The sequence below is a fragment of the Oncorhynchus keta genome, unplaced genomic scaffold (genome assembly GCF_023373465.1).
Source record: "Oncorhynchus keta strain PuntledgeMale-10-30-2019 unplaced genomic scaffold, Oket_V2 Un_contig_17944_pilon_pilon, whole genome shotgun sequence".
Taxonomy (NCBI): Eukaryota; Metazoa; Chordata; class Actinopteri; order Salmoniformes; family Salmonidae; genus Oncorhynchus; species Oncorhynchus keta.
The window spans coordinates 49,371-62,500 of record NW_026280663.1 but is presented as its reverse complement, the minus strand read 5'-3'; positions in this window follow the sequence as shown (position 1 = coordinate 62,500).

The window sequence follows — 13,130 nt, the reverse complement described above, 5'->3', positions numbered from 1 at the left end:
TTGTCTTCTTCCTCTCCGACTGCAGTCTGTGAGTTCAGGAGGAGAGAGGTTAAGGTAGGCCGTAGAGGAGAAACGGTACTGTGCTTTTACGCCATCGGGCCAAATCAAGTCCTCCTCCTCGCTGCGTTTAACTGGTCATGACGTGTTTAAAGTCTTGTCTTTACCAATTGACCTCTGAGGAGGAGAATATGCAATTCGGCCACAATATTTAGCATTTATTTTCTTGGTATTTGGGGGTATCCATGGCGATGGGGCTTGTTCACTGGTAGTGCTGACAATGGTGCCGCAGTGCCAAACAGAGAGAGAGAGAGAGAAATTCCATAACTCCTCATGACCTATCAGAGCAAAATGAACCATGGATGAGCTGAACGAGCTGAACGATGGACGAGCTCAACGATGAATGAGCTGTATGATGGATGAGCTGAACGATGGACGAGCTGAACGATGGACGAGCTGAATGATGGACGAGCTGAACGATGGACGAGCTGAACGATGGACGAGCTGAACGATGGACGAGCTGAACGATGGACGAGCTGAACGATGGACGAGCTGAACGATGGACGAGCTGAACGATGGACGAGCTGAACGATGGACGAGCTGAACGATGGACGAGCTGAACGATGGACGAGCTGAACGATGGACGAGCTGAACGATGGACGAGCTGAACGATGGACGAGCTGAATGATGGACGAGCTGAACGATGGACGAGCTGAACGAGCTGAACGATGGACGAGCTGAACGATGGACGAGCTGAATGATGGATGAGCTGAGCGATGGACGAGCTGAATGATGGATGAGCTGAACGATGGACGAGCTGAACGAGCTGAACGATGGACGAGCTGAACGATGGACGAGCTGAACGATGGATGAGCTGAAAGAGCTGAACGATGGATGAGCTGAAAGAGCTGAACGATGGACTAGCTGAAAGAGGCTGAACGATGGATGAGCTGAACGATGGACGAGCTGAATGATGGACGAGCTGAACGATGGATGAGCTGAACGATGGATGAGCTGAACGATGGATGAGCTGAACGATGGACGAGCTGAACGATGGACGAGCTGAACGATGGACGAGCTGAACGATGGCGAGCTGAACGATGGACGAGCTGAACGAGCTGAAAGAGCTGAACGATGGACGGGCTGAACGATGGACGAGCTGAAAGAGGCTGAACGATGCGCGAGCTGAAAGAGCTGTACGATGGACGGGCTGAACGATGGACGAGCTGAATGATGGACGAATGTGTGTCCTTTCCTAATGTCTAACTGTCTAACAGACTTATCCCTGTGTGTCCTTTCCTAATGTCTAACTGTCTAACAGACTTATCCCTGTGTGTCCTTTCCTATTGTCTAACTGTCTAACAGACTTATCCCTGTGTGTCCTTTCCTAATGTCTAACTGTCTAACAGACTTATCCCTGTGTGTCCTTTCCTAATGTCTAACTGTCTAACAGACTTATCCCTGTGTGTCCTGTGTGTCCTCTGTAACCTCCTGTATAACCTCCTGGACCGTAGACCCTGTGTGTCCTCTGTAACCTCCTGGACCGTAGACCCTCTGTGTCCTCTGTAACCTCCTGGATGAACCTCCTGCACCGTAGACCCTGTGTGTCCTATATAACCTCCTGGACCGTAGACCCTTTGTGTCCTATATAACCTCCTGCACCGTAGACCCTGTGTGTCCTCTGTAACCTCCTGGACCGTAGACCCTGTGTGTCCTGTATAACCTCCTGGACCGTAGACCCTGTGTGTCCTCTAACCTCCTGGACCGTAGACCCTGTGTGTCCTCTGTAACCTCCTGGACCGTAGACCCTGTGTGTCCTCTGTAACCTCCTGGACCGTAGACCCTGTGTGTCCTCTAACCTCCTGGACCGTAGACCCTGTGTGTCCTCTGTAACCTCCTGTATAACCTCCTGTATAACCTCCTGGACCGTAGACCCTGTGTGTCCTCTGTAACCTCCTGTATAACCTCCTGTATAACCTCCTGGACCGTAGACTCTGTGTGTCCTGTATAACCTCCTGGACTGTAGACCCTGTGTGTCCTGTATAACCTCCTGGACTGTAGACTCTGTGTGTCCTCTGTAACCTCCTGGACCGTAGACTCTGTGTGTCCTGTATAACCTCCTGGACTGTAGACCCTGTGTGTCCTGTATAACCTCCTGGACCGTAGACTCTGTGTGTCCTGTATAACCTCCTGGACTGTAGACCCTGTGTGTCCTGTATAACCTCCTGGACCGTAGACTCTGTGTGTCCTATATAACCTCCTGGACCGTAGACCCTGTGTGTCCTGTATAACCTCCTGGACCGTAGACCCTGTTTGTCCTCTGTAACCTCCTGGACCGTAGACCCTGTGTGTCCTATATAACCTCCTGGACCGTAGACCCTTTGTGTCATATATAACCTCCTGGACCGTAGACCCTGTTTGTCCTCTGTAACCTCCTGGACCGTAGACCCTGTGTGTCCTGTATAACCTCCTGGAACGTAGACTCTGTGTGTCCTCTGTAACCTCCTGGACCGGAGACCCTGTTTGTCCTCTGCAACCTCCTGGGTGAACCTCCTGGACCGTAGACCCTGTGTGTCCTCTGTAACCTCCTGGACCGTAGACCCTGTGTGTCCTCTGTTATCTCCTGTATAACCTTCTGGACCGGAGACCCTGTGTGTCCTGTATAACCTCCTGGACTGTAGACCCTGTGTGTCCTGTATAACCTCCTGGACTGTAGACTCTGTGTGTCCTCTGTAACCTCCTGGACCGTAGACCCTGTGTGTCCTGTATAACCTCCTGGACCGTAGACCCTGTGTGTCCTCTGTTATCTCCTGTATAACCTTCTGGACCGGAGACCCTGTGTGTCCTCTGTAACCTCCTGGACCGTAGACCCTGTGTGTCCTCTGTAACCTCCTGGACCGTAGACCCTGTGTGTCCTGTATAACCTCCTGGACCGTAGACCCTGTGTGTCCTCTGTAACCTCCTGGACCGTAGACCCTGTGTGTCCTGTATAACCTCCTGGACCGTAGACCCTGTGTGTCCTGTATAACCTCCTGGACCGTAGACCCTGTGTGTCCTGTATAACCTCCTGGACCATAGACCCTGTGTGTCCTCTGTAACCTCCTGGACCATAGACCCTGTGTGTCCTGTATAACCTCCTGGACCGTAGACCCTGTGTGTCCTATATAACCTCCTGGACCGTAGACTCCTGTGTGTCCTCTGTAACCTCCTGGACCATAGACCCTGTGTGTCCTGTATAACCTCCTGGACCGTAGACCCTGTGTGTCCTGTATAACCTCCTGGACCGTAGACCCTGTGTGTCCTCTGTAACCTCCTGTATAACCTCCTGTATAACCTCCTGTACCGTAGACCCTGTGTGTCCTCTGTAACCTCCTGAACCGTAGACCCTGTGTGTCCTCTGTAACCTCCTGTATAACCTCCTGTATAACCTCCTGTATAACCCCTGTACTGTAGACCCTGTGTGTCCTCTGTAACCTCCTGTATAACCTCCTGTATAACCCCTGTACTGTAGACCCTGTGTGTCCTGTATAACCTCCTGGACCGTAGACCCTGTGTGTCCTGTATAACCTCCTGTATAACCTCCTGTACCGTAGACCCTGTGTGTCCTCTGTAACCTCCTGTATAACCTCCTGTATAACCTCCTGTACCGTAGACCCTGTGTGTCCTGTATAACCTCCTGTATAACCCCCTGTACCGTAGACCCTGTGTGTCCTGTATAACCTCCTGTATAACCTCCTGTACCGTAGACCCTGTGTGTCCTGTATAACCTCCTGTATAACCCCTGTACCGTAGACCCTGTGTGTCCTCTGTAACCTCCTGTATAACCTCCTGTATAACCTCCTGTACCGTAGACCCTGTGTGTCCTCTGTAACCTCCTGTATAACCTCCTGTATAACCCCCTGTACCGTAGACCCTGTGTGTCCTGTATAACCTCCTGTATAACCTCCTGTATAACCCCTGTACCGTAGACCCTGTGTGTCCTCTGTAACCTCCTGGACCGTAGACCCTGTGTGTCCTCTGTAACCTCCTGTATAACCTCCTGTATAACCCCTGTACCGTAGACCCTGTGTGTCCTGTATAGCGCTCTACCGTGGAGTTTACCAGAAGCCTTTCTAAAGAAGAGCTTACGGCTTGACGTTGTTTTCATATTCAGGCCGTTTTCATCTGATTTGCCGTTGGTATTAGTTTCCCGATGTTTCCTAACTGTAAATTCTACTTAGTCAGACAGTACCACGGGCAGACAAACTATTTATTAAAATGGGTAGAGAGAAGGTGATTTACTAAACTTTCCCCCAACAGTTTCCTGATTGATTTTTTTTTCGTCTAAAAATGCCGAGCGTTTTCCATCTCAGATCAGTTTACAGGGATTATGGTATATCTATCAAATCCCTGGAAGACGTTGTGCTGGGAAAAGATCCCTGCAACAAATTTGTGAAAAAGTCGGTATGGAAAATAGGATGCATTTGAAATGATTTTGAAAGCCCGTGTTGTCCATCATAACCCGTGTATGAAAACAGCAGCGAGCGTCTTCGTGGGCGTCTGAAACAGATCACATGACGCTGGGACAACAACAGGAGAAAGATCTCTACAATGCTAACTGGACGAACAGCAGTAAACGTAGACACTAGGTGGGCATCCCAAATGGCACCCCATTCCCTTTGTAGTGCACTACTGTTGACCATGGTCCATAGGGCTCTAGGGCTCGATAGAGTTTCCTTATTACCCAGACTCCTCTCTGTTATTACCCAGTCTCCTCTCTGTTATTACCCAGTCTGCTCTCTGTTATTACCCGGTCTCCTCTCTGTTATTACCCGGTCTCCTCTCTGTTATTACCCAGTCTCCTCTCTGTTATTACCTAGTCTCCTCTCTGTTATTACCCAGTCTCCTCTCTGTTGTTACCCAGACTCCTCTCTGTTATTACCCAGCCTCCTCTCTGTTGTTACCCAGACTCCTCTCTGTTATTACCCAGTCTCCTCTCTGTTGTTACCCAGACTCCTCTCTGCCTTATTACCCAGACTCCTCTCTGTTATTACCCAGTCTCCTCTCTGTTATTACCCAGACTCCTCTCTGTTATTACCCAGTCTCCTCTCTGTTATTACCCAGTCTCCTCTCTGTTATTACCCAGCCTCCTCTCTGTTATTACCCAGTCTCCTCGCTGTTGTTACCCAGACTCCTCTCTGTTATTACCCAGTCTACTCTCTGTTATTACCCAGACTCCTCTCTGTTATTACCCAGTCTCCTCTCTGTTATTACCCAGACTGCTCTCTGTTGTTACCCAGACTCCTCTCTGCCTTATTACCCAGACTCCTCTCTGTTGTTACCCAGTCTCCTCTCTGTTATTACCCAGTCTCCTCTCTGTTATTACCCAGTCTCCTCTCTGTTATTACCCAGTCTCCTCTCTGTTATTACCCAGTCTCCTCTCTGTTATTACCCAGTCTCCTCTCTGTTATTACCCAGTCTCCTCTCTGTTATTACCCAGACTCCTCTCTGTTATTACCCAGTCTCCTCTCTGTTATTACCCAGTCTCCTCTCTGTTATTACCCAGTCTCCTCTCTGTTATTACCCAGTCTCCTCTCTGTTATTACCCAGACTCCTCTCTGTTATTACCCAGTCTCCTCTCTGTTATTACCCAGTCTCCTCTCTGTTATTACCCAGTCTCCTCTCTGTTATTACCCAGTCTCCTCTCTGTTGTTACCCAGCCTCCTCTCTGTTATTACCCAGTCTCATCTCTGTTATTACCCAGTCTCCTCTCTGTTATTACCCAGTCTCCTCTCTGTTATTACCCAGACTCCTCTCTGTTGTTACCCAGTCTCCTCTCTGTTGTTACCCAGTCTCCTCTCTGTTGTTACCCAGTCTCCTCTCTGTTGTTACCCAGACTCCTCTCTGTTATTACCCAGTCTACTCTCTGTTATTACCCAGACTCCTCTCTGTTATTACCCAGTCTGCTCTCTGTTATTACCCGGTCTCCTCTCTGTTATTACCCGGTCTCCTCTCTGTTATTACCCAGTCTCCTCTCTGTTATTACCCAGACTCCTCTCTGCCTTATTACCCAGACTCCTCTCTGTTATTACCCAGTCTCCTCTCTGTTATTACCCAGACTCCTCTCTGTTATTACCCAGTCTCCTCTCTGTTATTACCCAGTCTCCTCTCTGTTATTACCCAGCCTCCTCTCTGTTATCACCCAGTCTCCTCGCTGTTATTACCCAGTCTCCTCTCTGTTGTTACCCAGACTCCTCTCTGCCTTATTACCCAGACTCCTCTCTGTTATTACCCAGTCTCCTCTCTGTTATTACCCAGACTCCTCTCTGTTATTACCCAGTCTCCTCTCTGTTATTACCCAGTCTCCTCTCTGTTATTACCCAGCCTCCTCTCTGTTATTACCATGTCTCCTCGCTGTTGTTACCCAGACTCCTCTCTGTTATTACCCAGTCTACTCTCTGTTATTACCCAGACTCCTCTCTGTTATTACCCAGTCTCCTCTCTGCCTTATTACCCAGACTGCTCTCTGTTGTTACCCAGACTCCTCTCTGCCTTATTACCCAGACTCCTCTCTGTTGTTACCCAGTCTCCTCTCTGTTATTACCCAGTCTCCTCTCTGTTATTACCCGGTCTCCTCTCTGTTATTACCCAGTCTCCTCTCTGTTATTACCCAGTCTCCTCTCTGTTATTACCCAGTCTCCTCTCTGTTATTACCCAGTCTCCTCTCTGTTATTACCCAGACTCCTCTCTGTTATTACCCAGTCTCCTCTCTGTTATTACCCAGTCTCCTCTCTGTTATTACCCAGTCTCCTCTCTGTTATTACCCAGTCTCCTCTCTGTTATTACCCAGTCTCCTCTCTGTTATTACCCAGTCTCCTCTCTGTTATTACCCAGTCTCCTCTCTGTTATTACCCAGTCTCCTCTCTGTTATTACCCAGTCTCCTCTCTGTTGTTACCCAGTCTCCTCTCTGTTGTTACCCAGCCTCCTCTCTGTTATTACCCAGTCTACTCTCTGTTATTACCCAGACTCCTCTCTGTTATTACCCAGTCTCCTCTCTGTTATTACCCAGACTGCTCTCTGTTGTTACCCAGACTCCTCTCTGCCTCATTACCCAGTCTCCTCTCTGTAGTTACCCAGACTCCTCTCTGTTATTACCCAGTCTCCTCTCTGTTATTACCCAGTCTCCTCGCTGTTGTTACCCAGACTCCTCTCTGTTATTACCCAGTCTCCTCTCTGTTATTACCCAGACTCCTCTCTGTTATTACCCAGTCTCCTCTCTGTTATTACCCAGTCTCCTCTCTGTTATTACCCAGCCTCCTCTCTGTTATTACCCAGTCTCCTCTCTGTTATTACCCAGTCTCCTCTCTGTTATTACCCAGTCTCCTCTCTGTTATTACCCAGACTCCTCTCTGTTGTTACCCAGTCTCCTCTCTGTTGTTACCCAGTCTCCTCACTGTTGTTACCCAGTCTCCTCTCTGTTGTTACCCAGCCTCCTCTCTGTTATTACCCAGTCTACTCTCTGTTATTACCCAGACTCCTCTCTGTTATTACCCAGTCTCCTCTCTGTTGTTACCCAGACTCCTCTCTGTTATTACCCAGTCTCCTCTCTGTTGTTACCCAGACTCCTCTCTGTTATTACCCAGTCTCCTCTCTGTTGTTACCCAGACTCCTCTCTGCCTTATTACCCAGACTCCTCTCTGTTATTACCCAGTCTCCTCTCTGTTATTACCCAGACTCCTCTCTGTTATTACCCAGTCTCCTCTCTGTTATTACCCAGTCTCCTCTCTGTTATTACCCAGCCTCCTCTCTGTTATTACCCAGTCTCCTCGCTGTTATTACCCAGTCTCCTCTCTGTTGTTACCCAGACTCCTCTCTGCCTTATTACCCAGACTCCTCTCTGTTATTACCCAGTCTCCTCTCTGTTATTACCCAGACTCCTCTCTGTTATTACCCAGTCTCCTCTCTGTTATTACCCAGTCTCCTCTCTGTTATTACCCAGCCTCCTCTCTGTTATTACCTAGTCTCCTCGCTGTTGTTACCCAGACTCCTCTCTGTTATTACCCAGTCTACTCTCTGTTATTACCCAGACTCCTCTCTGTTATTACCCAGTCTCCTCTCTGCCTTATTACCCAGACTGCTCTCTGTTGTTACCCAGACTCCTCTCTGCCTTATTACCCAGACTCCTCTCTGTTGTTACCCAGTCTCCTCTCTGTTATTACCCAGTCTCCTCTCTGTTATTACCCAGTCTCCTCTCTGTTATTACCCAGTCTCCTCTCTGTTATTACCCAGTCTCCTCTCTGTTATTACCCAGTCTCCTCTCTGTTATTACCCAGTCTCCTCTCTGTTATTACCCAGTCTCCTCTCTGTTATTACCCAGTCTCCTCTCTGTTATTACCCAGTCTCCTCTCTGTTATTACCCAGTCTCCTCTCTGTTATTACCCAGACTCCTCTCTGTTATTACCCAGTCTCCTCTCTGTTATTACCCAGACTCCTCTCTGTTGTTACCCAGTCTCCTCTCTGTTGTTACCCAGTCTCCTCTCTGTTGTTACCCAGTCTCCTCTCTGTTGTTACCCAGCCTCCTCTCTGTTATTACCCAGTCTACTCTCTGTTATTACCCAGACTCCTCTCTGTTATTACCCAGTCTCCTCTCTGTTATTACCCAGTCTCCTCTCTGTTATTACCCAGCCTCCTCTCTGTTATTACCTAGTCTCCTCGCTGTTGTTACCCAGACTCCTCTCTGTTATTACCCAGTCTACTCTCTGTTATTACCCAGACTCCTCTCTGTTATTACCCAGTCTCCTCTCTGCCTTATTACCCAGACTGCTCTCTGTTGTTACCCAGACTCCTCTCTGCCTTATTACCCAGACTCCTCTCTGTTGTTACCCAGTCTCCTCTCTGTTATTACCCAGTCTCCTCTCTGTTATTACCCAGTGTCCTCTCTGTTATTACCCAGTCTCCTCTCTGTTATTACCCAATCTCCTCTCTGTTATTACCCAGTCTCCTCTCTGTTATTACCCAGTCTCCTCTCTGTTATTACCCAGACTCCTCTCTGTTATTACCCAGTGTCTCCTCTCTGTTATTACCCAGTCTCCTCTCTGTTATTACCCAGTCTCCTCTCTGTTATTACCCAGTCTCCTCTCTGTTATTACCCAGTCTCCTCTCTGTTATTACCCAGTCTCCTCTCTGTTATTACCCAGACTCCTCTCTGTTATTACCCAGTCTCCTCTCTGTTATTACCCAGACTCCTCTCTGTTGTTACCCAGTCTCCTCTCTGTTGTTACCCAGTCTCCTCACTGTTGTTACCCAGTCTCCTCTCTGTTGTTACCCAGCCTCCTCTCTGTTATTACCCAGTCTACTCTCTGTTAGTACCCAGACTCCTCTCTGTTATTACCCAGTCTCCTCTCTGTTATTACCCAGACTGCTCTCTGTTGTTACCCAGACTCCTCTCTGCCTTATTACCCAGTCTCCTCTCTGTAGTTACCCAGTCTCCTCTCTGTTATTACCCAGTCTCCTCTCTGTTATTACCCAGACTCCTCTCTGTTGTTACCCAGACTCCTCTCTGTTGTTACCCAGACTCCTCTCTGTCTTATTACCCAGACTCCTCTCTGTTATTACCCAGCCTCCTCTCTGCCTTATTACCCAGACTCCTCTCTGTTATTACCCAGCCTCCTCTCTGTTATTACCCAGACTCCTCTCTGTTATTACCCAGTCTCCTCTCTGTTATTACCCAGTCTCCTCTCTGTTATTACCCAGCCTCCTCTCTGTTATCACCCAGTCTCCTCGCTGTTATTACCCAGTCTCCTCTCTGTTGTTACCCAGACTCCTCTCTGCCTTATTACCCAGACTCCTCTCTGTTATTACCCAGTCTCCTCTCTGTTATTACCCAGACTCCTCTCTGTTATTACCCAGTCTCCTCTCTGTTATTACCCAGTCTCCTCTCTGTTATTACCCAGCCTCCTCTCTGTTATTACCATGTCTCCTCGCTGTTGTTACCCAGACTCCTCTCTGTTATTACCCAGTCTACTCTCTGTTATTACCCAGACTCCTCTCTGTTATTACCCAGTCTCCTCTCTGCCTTATTACCCAGACTGCTCTCTGTTGTTACCCAGACTCCTCTCTGCCTTATTACCCAGACTCCTCTCTGTTGTTACCCAGTCTCCTCTCTGTTATTACCCAGTCTCCTCTCTGTTGTTACCCAGACTCCTCTCTGTTATTACCCAGTCTACTCTCTGTTATTACCCAGACTCCTCTCTGTTATTACCCAGTCTCCTCTCTGTTGTTACCCAGACTCCTCTCTGTTATTACCCAGTCTCCTCTCTGTTGTTACCCAGACTCCTCTCTGTTATTACCCAGTCTCCTCTCTGTTGTTACCCAGACTCCTCTCTGCCTTATTACCCAGACTCCTCTCTGTTATTACCCAGTCTCCTCTCTGTTATTACCCAGACTCCTCTCTGTTATTACCCAGTCTCCTCTCTGTTATTACCCAGTCTCCTCTCTGTTATTACCCAGACTCCTCTCTGTTATTACCCAGTCTCCTCTCTGTTATTACCCAGACTGCTCTCTGTTGTTACCCAGACTCCTCTCTGCCTTATTACCCAGACTCCTCTCTGTTATTACCCAGTCTCCTCTCTGTTATTACCCAGACTCCTCTCTGTTATTACCCAGTCTCCTCTCTGTTATTACCCAGTCTCCTCTCTGTTATTACCCAGCCTCCTCTCTGTTATTACCCAGTCTCCTCGCTGTTGTTACCCAGACTCCTCTCTGTTATTACCCAGTCTACTCTCTGTTATTACCCAGACTCCTCTCTGTTATTACCCAGTCTCCTCTCTGCCTTATTACCCAGACTGCTCTCTGTTGTTACCCAGACTCCTCTCTGCCTTATTACCCAGACTCCTCTCTGTTGTTACCCAGTCTCCTCTCTGTTATTACCCAGTCTCCTCTCTGTTATTACCCAGTGTCCTCTCTGTTATTACCCAGTCTCCTCTTTGTTATTACCCAGTCTCCTCTCTGTTATTACCCAGTCTCCTCTCTGTTATTACCCAGTCTCCTCTCTGTTATTACCCAGACTCCTCTCTGTTATTACCCAGTCTCCTCTCTGTTATTACCCAGACTCCTCTCTGTTGTTACCCAGTCTCCTCTCTGTTGTTACCCAGTCTCCTCTCTGTTGTTACCCAGTCTCCTCTCTGTTGTTACCCAGCCTCCTCTCTGTTATTACCCAGTCTACTCTCTGTTATTACCCAGACTCCTCTCTGTTATTACCCAGTCTCCTCTCTGTTATTACCCAGTCTCCTCTCTGTTATTACCCAGCCTCCTCTCTGTTATTACCTAGTCTCCTCGCTGTTGTTACCCAGACTCCTCTCTGTTATTACCCAGTCTACTCTCTGTTATTACCCAGACTCCTCTCTGTTATTACCCAGTCTCCTCTCTGCCTTATTACCCAGACTGCTCTCTGTTGTTACCCAGACTCCTCTCTGCCTTATTACCCAGACTCCTCTCTGTTGTTACCCAGTCTCCTCTCTGTTATTACCCAGTCTCCTCTCTGTTATTACCCAGTGTCCTCTCTGTTATTACCCAGTCTCCTCTCTGTTATTACCCAGTCTCCTCTCTGTTATTACCCAGTCTCCTCTCTGTTATTACCCAGTCTCCTCTCTGTTATTACCCAGACTCCTCTCTGTTATTACCCAGTCTCCTCTCTGTTATTACCCAGTCTCCTCTCTGTTATTACCCAGTCTCCTCTCTGTTATTACCCAGTCTCCTCTCTGTTATTACCCAGTCTCCTCTCTGTTATTACCCAGTCTCCTCTCTGTTATTACCCAGACTCCTCTCTGTTATTACCCAGTCTCCTCTCTGTTATTACCCAGACTCCTCTCTGTTGTTACCCAGTCTCCTCTCTGTTGTTACCCAGTCTCCTCTCTGTTGTTACCCAGTCTCCTCTCTGTTGTTACCCAGCCTCCTCTCTGTTATTACCCAGTCTACTCTCTGTTATTACCCAGACTCCTCTCTGTTATTACCCAGTCTCCTCTCTGTTATTACCCAGACTGCTCTCTGTTGTTACCCAGACTCCTCTCTGCCTTATTACCCAGTCTCCTCTCTGTAGTTACCCAGTCTCCTCTCTGTTATTACCCAGTCTCCTCTCTGTAGTTACCCAGTCTCCTCTCTGTTATTACCCAGTCTCCTCTCTGTTATTACCCAGTGTCCTCTCTGTTATTACCCAGTCTCCTCTCTGTTATTACCCAGTCTCCTCTCTGTTATTACCCAGTCTCCTCTCTGTTATTACCCAGTCTCCTCTCTGTTATTACCCAGACTCCTCTCTGTTATTACCCAGTCTCCTCTCTGTTATTACCCAGTCTCCTCTCTGTTATTACCCAGTCTCCTCTCTGTTATTACCCAGTCTCCTCTCTGTTATTACCCAGTCTCCTCTCTGTTATTACCCAGTCTCCTCTCTGTTATTACCCAGTCTCCTCTCTGTTATTACCCAGTCTCCTCTCTGTTATTACCCAGACTCCTCTCTGTTGTTACCCAGTCTCCTCTCTGTTGTTACCCAGTCTCCTCTCTGTTGTTACCCAGTCTCCTCTCTGTTGTTACCCAGCCTCCTCTCTGTTATTACCCAGTCTACTCTCTGTTATTACCCAGACTCCTCTCTGTTATTACCCAGTCTCCTCTCTGTTATTACCCAGACTGCTCTCTGTTGTTACCCAGACTCCTCTCTGCCTTATTACCCAGTCTCCTCTCTGTAGTTACCCAGTCTCCTCTCTGTTATTACCCAGTCTCCTCTCTGTTATTACCCAGACTCCTCTCTGTTGTTACCCAGACTCCTCTCTGTTGTTACCCAGACTCCTCTCTGTCTTATTACCCAGACTCCTCTCTGTTATTACCCAGCCTCCTCTCTGCCTTATTACCCAGACTCCTCTCTGTTATTACCCAGCCTCCTCTCTGTTATTACAAAGTCTCCTCTCTGTTATTACCCAGTCTCCTCTCCGTTATTACCCAGTCTCCTCTCTGTTATTACCCAGTCTCCAATCTGTTATTACCCAGTCTCCTCTCTGTTATTACCCAGTGTCCTCTCTGTTATTACCCAGTCTCCTCTCTGTTATTACCCAGTCTCCTCTCTGTTATTACCCAGTCTCCAATCTGTTATTGTGGTGTAATAGAC